The 10,895-nt window shown below is 40.7% G+C and overlaps 1 long non-coding RNA gene across 1 annotated transcript in view; it reads right to left on the reverse strand.

Annotated features, from left to right (window-relative positions):
* Positions 1 to 4,957: 4,957 nt before the first annotated feature.
* LOC139024337 (uncharacterized) overlaps positions 4,958 to 10,895 on the reverse strand; it is an 18,370-nt gene continuing 12,432 nt past the window's right edge. The window contains exon 2 of the long non-coding RNA XR_011475623.1: positions 4,958 to 5,988. This is a non-coding gene — a long non-coding RNA (uncharacterized lncRNA). The remainder of the gene's footprint in view (positions 5,989 to 10,895) is intronic.

The raw sequence follows: 10,895 nt of genomic DNA on the forward strand, positions 1-10,895 counted from the left end.
ATCATCCTGTGGTGAGTTATTCACAATTTTCGATGAACAAATAAGCTTTTATATGTAAGATAGTTAAATAAAGAGCAAAATTATTGATTATTATTCTATTATTATTTGTGCCCTGGTCCTATAAGAGCACTCTGTCACTTCCCACGAGCTGGGTTGTGACAAACTCACATTCATTCTTATGTTTAATAAATGTATTGTATAGTGTGTGTGTGGCAGGTTTACAATGACGGCAAAAAACAACATTTGAGAGTACGCTGACCCTGGTGGTAGAGGGGGTACTCAGCTGGAAGTTGAATGTTTGAAGGGGTACGGGACAATAAAAAGTTTGGGAACCACTGTTTTAAATCAAAGAGGAATACGCGAAGCAAGAATATGTTTGCTACATGAAGTAGCTAAGAGAGAACATTCAATGTAGCCAAATATTACAGGGTCCCCTAGGAAACACTTATAAACACTTTGGTTACTACCCTGTCACAATAATTCCTCCCTGGCGTTTTCATTCGTAGTCATTTTGAACAACACTGTATTCACCATTATATTCTAAGTATAGAATTAGAATAATCATTCAATTTCCATGATTCCAACAGTTCACCAAAGTGTTTTTCTCTAAATCACAAGTCAAATAGAATTGAACAGTATAAAACAATCAGAATGGAGAAATACCCATTGAAATCATGTAGACTGGATGTGTTGCCACCCTAGGGTCATACTACTCATACTACTCATAAAGAACATGTTGAACTTTTATTACTCAAAAACATAAAATACTGTCAAATACTTTTTTTTTTTTTTTTTTCTTCTTTAAAATCTCAATCTCTTTTTTTAAATACTGTGATGTGATATGATATTTTGGCCATATCGCCCATCCCTTGCCGATGCTTGAAAATATGAAGAGTGGTACTCAGTGATGTGTTGTGATGAATTTGCCCCAAACATAACACTTTGTATTCAGGACAAAGTTAATTTCTTTGACACATTTTTTGCAGTTTTACTTTAGTGCTTTATTGCAAACAGGATGCATGTTTTGGAATATGTTTTATTCTGTACATGCTTTGTTCTTTTCACTCTGTAATTGAGGATAGTATTGTGGAGTAAGTACAATGTTGTTGATCGTGCTGATGTACTGCTCGACTGAGGGACCTTACAGATAATGATGAGGTACAGAGATGAGGTAGTATTAAAAAATCATGTTAAACACTAGTATTGTGCCCATGCAATTTATGTGACACATTTTTACTCCTGAACTTATTTAGGCTTGACATAACAAAGGGGTTGTATACTTACTGACTCAAGACATTTCAGCTTCTCATTTTTTATTAATTTGTAAAAAATGTCTAAAAACTTAATTCCACTTTGACATAATGAGGTATTGAGTGTAGGCCAGTGACACCAAATCTAAATGTAATCGTTTTTAAATCAGCTGTAACTCAACAACATTTGGAAAAAGTAAAGGGGTGTGAATACTTTCTGAAGGCACTGTAGATATGTATAGCGGAAAGGTGACTTGTCATTAGAATATATGATAAACAGATTATCAACAGCGTAAATTATAATTGTATTTGAGTGTGTGCCTAGTGTCAGTATACTGTTAATGTGAGTGAATGTTACAGCATGTGTGTGTTGGAGTGTCAGTGTGCGTGAGTGTGTGGAGGCTGTGAGTGTGCATAGAGACCATGCGAAATAAAAAATAAATACAAGGGTTAACTCAGACTATGGTATATTATGATGTCTATAGGAATTACCTAGTTACATATCAAATACTATTTTCGATGTCTTACTATGGGATGCGCCTGAGCGTGTCCATAAGATCAAAGTATCCAATCACACAGAGTCTGTTGGAGACAGACAGGTCAAGTGGTGAATGGGGTGAGCCCCTCTCCTCCATAAGGGGAGCCACTCGCCCACCAAACTGGTAATTCTCACCTCTCATCCTTGCGGAAGTGAATACGTTCACTAAGCTTGACTCAATTCCTGGTTTCCTACTGAACTGTTCTCACGCAAACTGTGAGGTTAACGCTGCGAAACATAGGACTTCAGCTCCTGTAGATAGTTGTGTGCCGATCTAAATGTTTTCGTTTTGAAAATAATTCATCTTCTAATCTTCAGTCTCCATCTAGCTAGCTCCACATGGGTTCGGTTATCCCTCGCCATTAGGCTTCGGCTGACCAGGTTAGCACACGCCTTTGACCAACACGGTGCTAGCTACAGTGCGCCTTAGCAAGGGTAGCGGATAGCTTGCTAATGCATCACTATCTTCACGGTTGTAGCTAGCTTTACCTGTAAGGCTTCTACTAGTTAGCTTATGCCTAACTAAAGCCCAGACTTACATTATATTTTTGTTCAGTATAAAAACAAATGCAACATGTAAAGTGACTCAGCAAAATCTTTGAAATTGTTGCATGTTGCGTTTAGATTTTTATTCAGTATACAACATCCGTTTTCATCACAGCTCTATTTGACACCATGGCCACTTCTGCCCCATCCCTAGATGAGCCTAGCGCCCAAACCACCACGTTGTTGTGGTAGCGGGGAAGGATTTTCACGCTCTATGCATCAATTGTCTGGGAAGAGAACATGCTCAGGAAGCAGCCGATAACCCAGAGTCGTGTAAGCATTGTAAATTGATCTCTAGAGCAGGTTTGAAAAGGAGGCTAAAACTCTCCGCTATTACTACCCCCCCCCCCCTCCCTCCCCTCTCAGCCGAGGTGGAGGCTCAACTCCCCAAAGCCGAGCCCAGTTGATTCCCTACTCTCGCTCTCTGACAACAAAGTGTCGGGGGAAGTCGAGCTAGGGGATTGTCGAAGACCACGACGGGATTAATATCGTGCGTCTCGTCGACTTTGTGACTGACATGGAGGGTTAAGGCCCCATTTTTCCCCCCATCTTAAGTCCCCGAGGTCACCCCGCCCCCAAGACTGAGGAGCCGATGATATCCCCTTGGAGTACGGGCTACTCAACATTTGCAAGCGAACAACGGGCAGACTTGATATTGTGTGGCAAGCTCTTTTGGGGAGCCAGGACCCCGAAAGGGACCTATATGATGGGAAAGGACTACCATCCCGCATAGCCCCTGCTAAGCAACTACTTCTTGCGGTCCCATCCTGTCTCAAAGAGGCTAGGAGCTCATGGGATAAGCCCCCTTACCAGCAGTATCCTGGCTAGTGGTTTCCCGAGCATGGACATGCACAATATGGTAGAATCTGGGAGTTGCAACCCTCTCATGGTGGAGCCGTCAATGGCGGACCACCTCCACCCCACATGCAGTGCTGCTAGCACTACTGGCACTTCTCTCCCTGGAAAGACAGAGCCTCCATTATTCATAAGACGTACAAAGCCTTGGCCTTATCAATCAGAGCACCTAACGTGTTGGCTTACCAGGCATAGTTACTGGAGGATGTCGGGAAGCAACTGAATCAACTGGACCCTGAATCAGGATGCTTGGGATGAGATCTGTATGATTACGGATCTAAACCTCCAGGCCTCCCATAATGCCATCCGTCTGTGGTCGCACCATGAGCCTGACGGTGGTGGAAGAAAGGTCACTTTGTCTGTTAAGCTGGACAAGCTTAGCAGACAAAGAGAAAGTGGAGCTCCTGGATGTCCCTGTGACACCCAAAGAGTTGTTCGGCCCTGCTGTCGCCGCCATGCTACAGAAGTGTGATGTGTAAGAAAGAAGTCGAAGCCCGTTGGTAACTGCAACTCACCCTAGCCTCACAGCAGGGAGGGGGCAACAAGCTGACTTTGGGGGCCCAAGACCCCCGGCGACTCAGCAGACTACAATCTTAGAAAAAAGGGTTCTGCGGCTGTCCCCATAGGTGAACCCTTTTTGGTTCCAGGTAGAACCCTTTTTTGGAACCCTCTGTGGAAAGAATTCTACATGGAACCCAAAAGGGTTCTACCATCAACCAAAAGCACTGCAAAAATTGAAATCTAAGTAAGATTAAATATATTAAATCAAGGCAATATATGCTTGTTTTTTGTCTGACAAGATATTTCTTCTTATCAGGCAGTTTTTATGTTGGAGCATTTCACTTGTTTCAAGCTTTTTTGTCCTTAATGATCTTAATAAGATAATATAACTTGTTACTGAGATTGTATTACTGGTTCTGAGTAACTTAATGCTCGAAACTAGAATTACCAGAATTATAAAGCTGTTTGATCAACACTGACAAGTACAAAGCTGCCTTGTCAAAGTCAGAATTTCTTATTTCAAGCATCTCATCCTTTTCATCTCTTCACATATTAAGAACAGATAACGACCAAATGGAATTCATTGTTTTATTGTCAATCACAGCACAGCAATCATGTAGTCAAAATACAGTACAGAACAAAGACAGTACACTTTTCATATCTGGGGAACACTATGAGTCATTTAAACTCTTGTACAATTCTATTACATCCCCAAGACGGTATTTGACTTGTACATATGTTTGCCTCTTGTTGCTAATTGTGTAATAAGAGGTCAAATCAACCAGCTTCTCAGCCTCCACTAACGTCATGGCCTGTGCAAGGTGTGGGACCTCAACTTGATAAGCCATGACGTTTCTATCAAAGCGTATAGTTTGAAATGGTTGATATTCCAAACAATAAAGCCTAGAATAAACAAGAAATATGTTTTTGACAAGTCCAAATTCTGGCATATTACCATTCAGTACTTTGGCAAAGATCATGGACTTCTGAGTTATGTATTTATTACAAGCCATTTGACTGATACAGCTTGGTTTACTTCATTGAAAACTAGTTAGTCCCTAAATTTTCCACATAAATATTGTAGATCTTTATCCTCTGATACAGGTCCCATCTCCCTTTCATTTGAAAAAATTGGGTGCATTGAACTGTCAACATTCTGGCAGCTCTCATATATTTGGTTCTGATTGATCAAAGACTTGCAAATATTTTTTAAATTGAGCTTGGAAGCCCATTGTTTCAAAAAATAATTTTAGACTCGAAACGCATACACATCAAATCAAAGTTTATTTGTCACGTGCGCCGAAAACAACAGGTGTAGACCTTACAGTGAAATGCTTACTTACAGGCTCTAGCCAATAGTGCAAAAAATGTGTTAGGTGAACAATAGGTAAGTAAAGAAATAAAACAGTAAAAAGACAGGCTATATACAGTAGCGAGGCTATAAAAGTAGTGAGGCTACATACAGACTCCGATTAGTCAGGCTGATTGAGGTAGTATGTACATGTAGAAATGGTTAAAGTGACTATGCATATATGATGAACAGAGAGTAGCAGTAGCTAACCATTGGACCCAATGACTTTATCTGTGACGGCAAATGTATCATATAATGCTGTTTAGGTGTAACATTGCGGTCTGGAAAAAGCTCCTTCCAATGCTTCAAATGATTTTCAATGAGTAACTTCAACCTAGACACAGTCGCAATGGAAAGAACAGGTGCAAATACTATCTGTACAATCTCTATTAGCTCAATTATCAGTCGTATATACACTACTCAAAAACATAAAGGGAACACTAAAATAACACATCCTAGATCAATCTGCAATGCCTTTGGTTTCTCTGAAAATAAGGAATGTGATTTTAGAAGAGCACCATCAACAATGTCATGAAAAAAACTTTCCCTGCACATCTGGGGTCCTTTTTCAACCAGACAAAATCCTTGGGTGTGATAAGAACTGTTCTAGACTTTTGACTAATGGTACATAATGAAATCATTTGTCTTTGATGAAAATGTCTTTTGATCCTCCACATTTGATCCTGCATATGGTTCGAGCAATGTGAATTTCCTCTACGTCCAAACAGCTGAACTGCTTCTTAATAACACTGTCCTGTCTAAATGTTGCTGCAACGCCAGCAAAAGGCCCAATGAAATTGTCAAATACATCCATTGCATCTTTTTCAAGTTGACCTGACGTGCTTCCTGAATGCTTCTTTAGCACTGCCTCCATCTGCTTCCTGAGGTTGTCCAATAGTGATGGTTGATACTGCTGTACCCCAGCAACAATGTCATTCAATGTCTTTCTGAAAATGAGAGAAAGAGAGAGAGAGAGAGAGAGAGAGAGAGTATCGAGAGAGTGTGGGGATGTATCAATAGAGGTTGGAGAGCACATACATATGTGATGACCGTGATGATATGCCAGAGGGTTCTTGATGAATAAAGTAACTCACACAGATCACACATCACACGGTGGACAACCTAGCATTAGAATGAACTCAAACCGATCTAAGCACTATTTCTTGACCAAGTAAAGCAGCATACAAATCTAACCAAAGTTCAATGTGGTTTCAACGACATGGCCGGTTCGTGAAGTTAATTAATAACTGGCTAACATTCACACGAGTTACATATTAAATTAAGCATGCTAATGATTTTGCCATCTTTCCAATTCAAATGACGTTAGCTAAATGTTACCTGCGATAAGGAGAAAGGTAGATGGGTAAAAATAACAAATGAATATAACTTTAATACATAGCGATCGCGAGCTTAACATAGATCCATCCGGATAGTTGTGCATCACAATCATCTTCATGTCATGGGTGTTGTTAGGACTAAATTCAGAACGTCATATTGACGCTTTTATAATAGCATCCCTTAAGCTAGATACATGGTATATGACAAGTACATCGTAGTTAAGCAATATCACACGAAACGGGAGTGCTGAATATTGAGCATGGCTGTATCCGTGGTAGCAGAAGAGCGCGCAATAAAATAGTGTCAAGAGTATATACAGCAAACTCGGATGTGATATTAGCTTTTAGACAACAGTTATTACAAGCGCCATTATTATGTTAACAGTAATAGGACAAAAATTATGATTTGTGATATTGATTTTAATCATCATATTGCGTCCGCCCAGACACACCATAGTTCCAAAACTGGACTGGCACACTAGAGTTCACAACTCCCGGGACTGGGACACAGAGTTCCACACTGACTGGGAACATAGTTCCACACTGGCACTGGACACATAGTTCACATCACTGACTGCGAAGATCATAGTTGCAAACACAACTGATGACTGAGGACACAGAGTTCCACAACTGATTGGAACAATGTTGCACGTAACGTGGACTGGGAACACATGTGTCACAACTGTACGGACTCTTAGTAGTTCACAAATTGACTGGGCACAAGAGTTCCCAACTGGAATGGACACATAGTTCTCAACAACTGGACTGGGACAGCAGTAGTCTCCACAACTGGAACATGAGTCAAACTAGTTGACAACTGGACTGGGTCACTGCAACTGGACCTGGAACCAATATTTCCACAAGCTGGACTGGCACTGTTGCAGCAGCCACATAAACTTTTCCTACACACTAGCTTGCTACTGTATGTTGAGGTCTACACCCGTTATCGTCCTCTCCTGACAACCATTCATAATTTAACTACTAAAGTCCTCTATGGGGGTGCCACAGGGTTCAATTCTCGGGCCAACTCTTCTTCTGTAATATAATTGATGTGTCGCTGTGACTGCTGGTCATTACTCTGATCCAACTTACGTCAGAGTGACACCAATTCTGAATACCTCTGGCCCTTCTTTGGGACACTGTGTAACTAACCTCAGACGAGCTTCAATGATACAACTCTCCTTTCCGTGGCCTCCAACTGCTCTTAATGCAAGTAAACTAAATGCATGCTCTTCAACCATACTGCCCGCACCTGCCGCCCGTCCAGCATCACTACTCTGGACGGTTCTGACTTATAATATTTGGATACTAACAAATACCTAGTGTGTTTGGTTATACTGTAAACTCTCCTTCCAGACTCACATTAAGCATCTTCCAATCCAAATTAAATTAGAATCGGTTCCTTTTCGCAACAAAGCATCGTATCACTTATGCTGGCACAACAATACCTGTAAAACTGACCATCTACCGATCATCGATTCGGCGAATGTCATATTTACAAAATAGCCTCAACACTCTACTCAAAATTGGATGCAGTCATAATATGCCACCGTTTTGTTCACAAGCCACAATACTACCCAATGCGACTGTACGATCTCGGTTAGCTGGCCTCGCTCATACACGCGCCGACATACCACTGGCCAAGGCATTTTCAAGTCTGGACATGCTAGGTAAGCCGCACTATTAAGCTCACTGGTCACATTAGCAGACAGCACTTCGTAGCACGCGATCAGCAAAATTATCCAGTGGCTCACCCCAAGCCAATCTTTCCTTGGCCGCCTTTCCTTTCCATTCTCTGCTGCCAAATGACTGGAATGAACGCAAAAATCCTGAAGGCTTGGAGACTCATATCTTCGCTCATAGCTTTAAAGCACCAGCTGCAGAGCAGCTCAAGATAAATGCAACTGTTTTTAAATAAATAGCCATTGTAAATAGCCCAGTCCAACTACTCTTCATCTAAGCTGTATTTATTTATCTGCTCCTTTGACCCAGTATCTCTATTGCACATCCTTTGCATCTTACCATTCCAGTGTTTAATTGCTATACTGTAATTATTTCGCCACCATGGCCTATTTATTGCCTTACCTCCCTTATCCTACCTCATTTGCACACACTGTATATATACTTTTTTGTTTTGTTTGTTTATTCCATGTGTAACTCTGTGTTGTTGTATGTGTCGAACTGCTTTGCTTTATCTTGGCCAGGTCGCAGTTGTAAATGAGAACTTGTTCTCAACTAGCCTACCTGGTTAAATAAAGGTGAAATCAAATATAAGACTCAAATGTTATTTGTGGAACAATGTTCATCTTTGCGGTGCGAAGTTTGTTACAATCTAAGATAGATAACGATCGTTAATGTAATTAACGGTTATTAGAACACCTGTAAAGCGGAGTGATACATGTATAGTTAAAATTTCCAGTGCTGTTGTACTCTACTACAATCAAATTACTTGGTCGTATTATAAATACTTGTGAACATCATTTTCAGTTCCTTCCGCCCTTTTCATCGAAAGCAGTGGGAACGTTTCACTTGCTTTTGCTTTTAGTAACGTTCAAGATGCTTTGGCGGTGTGTTATCTGCTGCGTTTGTATTACTTTTTCATTGAAACTGTAATTGAGCCATATCAATAGATTGCAAAGTCGCAGCCCTGATTTCTGGTTGCTCTGTGGTATTGACGGATGCACTGAGGAATATAGAGTGTACAATTCCTTCTATCATCATGTAAAGAGAAGCCACCTTCAACACCTACTTGAAGGCACCCGACCAGATGAACAGCCATCGGAGGAAAGCCAAGTACCACCGGAACAAGTAGCTAGCTAGCATTTTTTTTTTTTGTTTTCTTGATTTAAAAAAATGATTTAATGAATGGACGATACACGGACCAAACTCCGATTCGATAATTTTAGCTATAATGACTCTCATGGCTAAAGCTGGGTTAATGTGAAAATGATCAATGATAAATAGGAACAAAACACTTAAATAGCTCTATTGGTGAAACTAAATGCAATTTCAAATAACAATCTGCTTCTTTGATGTGTTGTACACAGGACAACATTCAACCCGATCAMCTTCTAGCTAACTCCAGCATCACTGATCAGCAACTCCATACACCTGACTCAGATGAAGGGCAACGGGGCGTTGACCAACATGGAGCTGTCACAGTGCAACAAGTAAGTTACTCGGTTGGTGGCATTCATAGTCAGTCTTCACAACCACTTCTCCTGTCACAAACATTATACTTGTCATGAACTAGTAATGTCCAGCCTGCACATGTCAGGATACTACATTCAATGTCAACATTCTTTTAGGATCTGAGCCAAGCATCGTCTCACAGGTAATATGCTTTTTCTGAACAGAGCACAGCATTTGGTTTGTTACATTATGCAGAGCATTCTGCAATGGTTCAGTGATGGTTGAGTTCATTCTCACTGCTAGGTTTTCCACCTTACTATTGTTGTTCCCTTATGTCCTTATGTTAATGAATATGTCATAAGAAAAATCTGAATATCATAGGTATACATGAATATCATAGGGATCTCTCTCTCTCTCATTTTCAGAAAGGTGTGAATGACATTGTTGCTGGGGTACAGCAGTATCAATCATCACTATTGGACAACCTCAGGAAGCAGATGGAGGCAGTGCTAAAGAAGCATTCAGGAAGCACATCAGGTCAACTTGAAAAAGATGCAATGGATGTATTTGACAATTTCATTGGGCCTTTTGCTGGCGTTGCAACACCATTTAGACAGGACAGTGTTATTAAGAAGCAGTTCAGCTGTTTGGACGTAGAGGAAATTCACATTGCTCGAACCATATGCAGGATCAAATGTGGAGGATCAAAAGACATTTTCATCAAAGACAAATGATTTCATTATGTACCATTAGTCAAAAGTCTAGAACAGTTCTTATCACACCCAAGGATTTTGTCTATGGTTGAAAAAGGACCCCAGATGTGCAGAGAAAGTTTTCATGACATTGTTGATGGTGCACTTCTAAAATCACATTCCTTATTTTCAGAGAAGCCAAAGGCATTGCAGATTGTTCTGTACGCGGATGAAATAGAGCTATGTAATCTACTAGGATCCTTTGCATCAAAAAACAAGTTGTTAATGGTGTACTACACCCTAGGAAATATAAATCCAAAATACAGGTCTAAACTGGCTGCTATCAGGCTACTTGCCATGGCAAGATCAGCAGACCTCCCTCAATCTGGTGTAGATGTAATATTGAATAGAATCAAGGAAGACATGGATGCATTGTACAGTGGGGTTAAAATGCTAACTATTAACGGAGAGAAACGATATATGGTGCCATGGTCTCTCTCTGTGGAGACACCCTGGCACAACATGAACTAGCAGGGTGTAAAGAGGGTGTGGGCTTTGCCTACAGTAAGTGCAGACACTGTGAGGGTTCTTTTGAGGGCATGCAGTCACACTTCAATGAGGATGCATATACTAAAAGGACATTGGAGAAGCATGTCAGACAGTGTGATGAAATAGAAAAGGCACAGACGGACT

The sequence above is a fragment of the Salvelinus sp. IW2-2015 genome, unplaced genomic scaffold (assembly GCF_002910315.2).
Source record: "Salvelinus sp. IW2-2015 unplaced genomic scaffold, ASM291031v2 Un_scaffold1379, whole genome shotgun sequence".
Lineage (NCBI taxonomy): Eukaryota > Metazoa > Chordata > Actinopteri > Salmoniformes > Salmonidae > Salvelinus > Salvelinus sp. IW2-2015.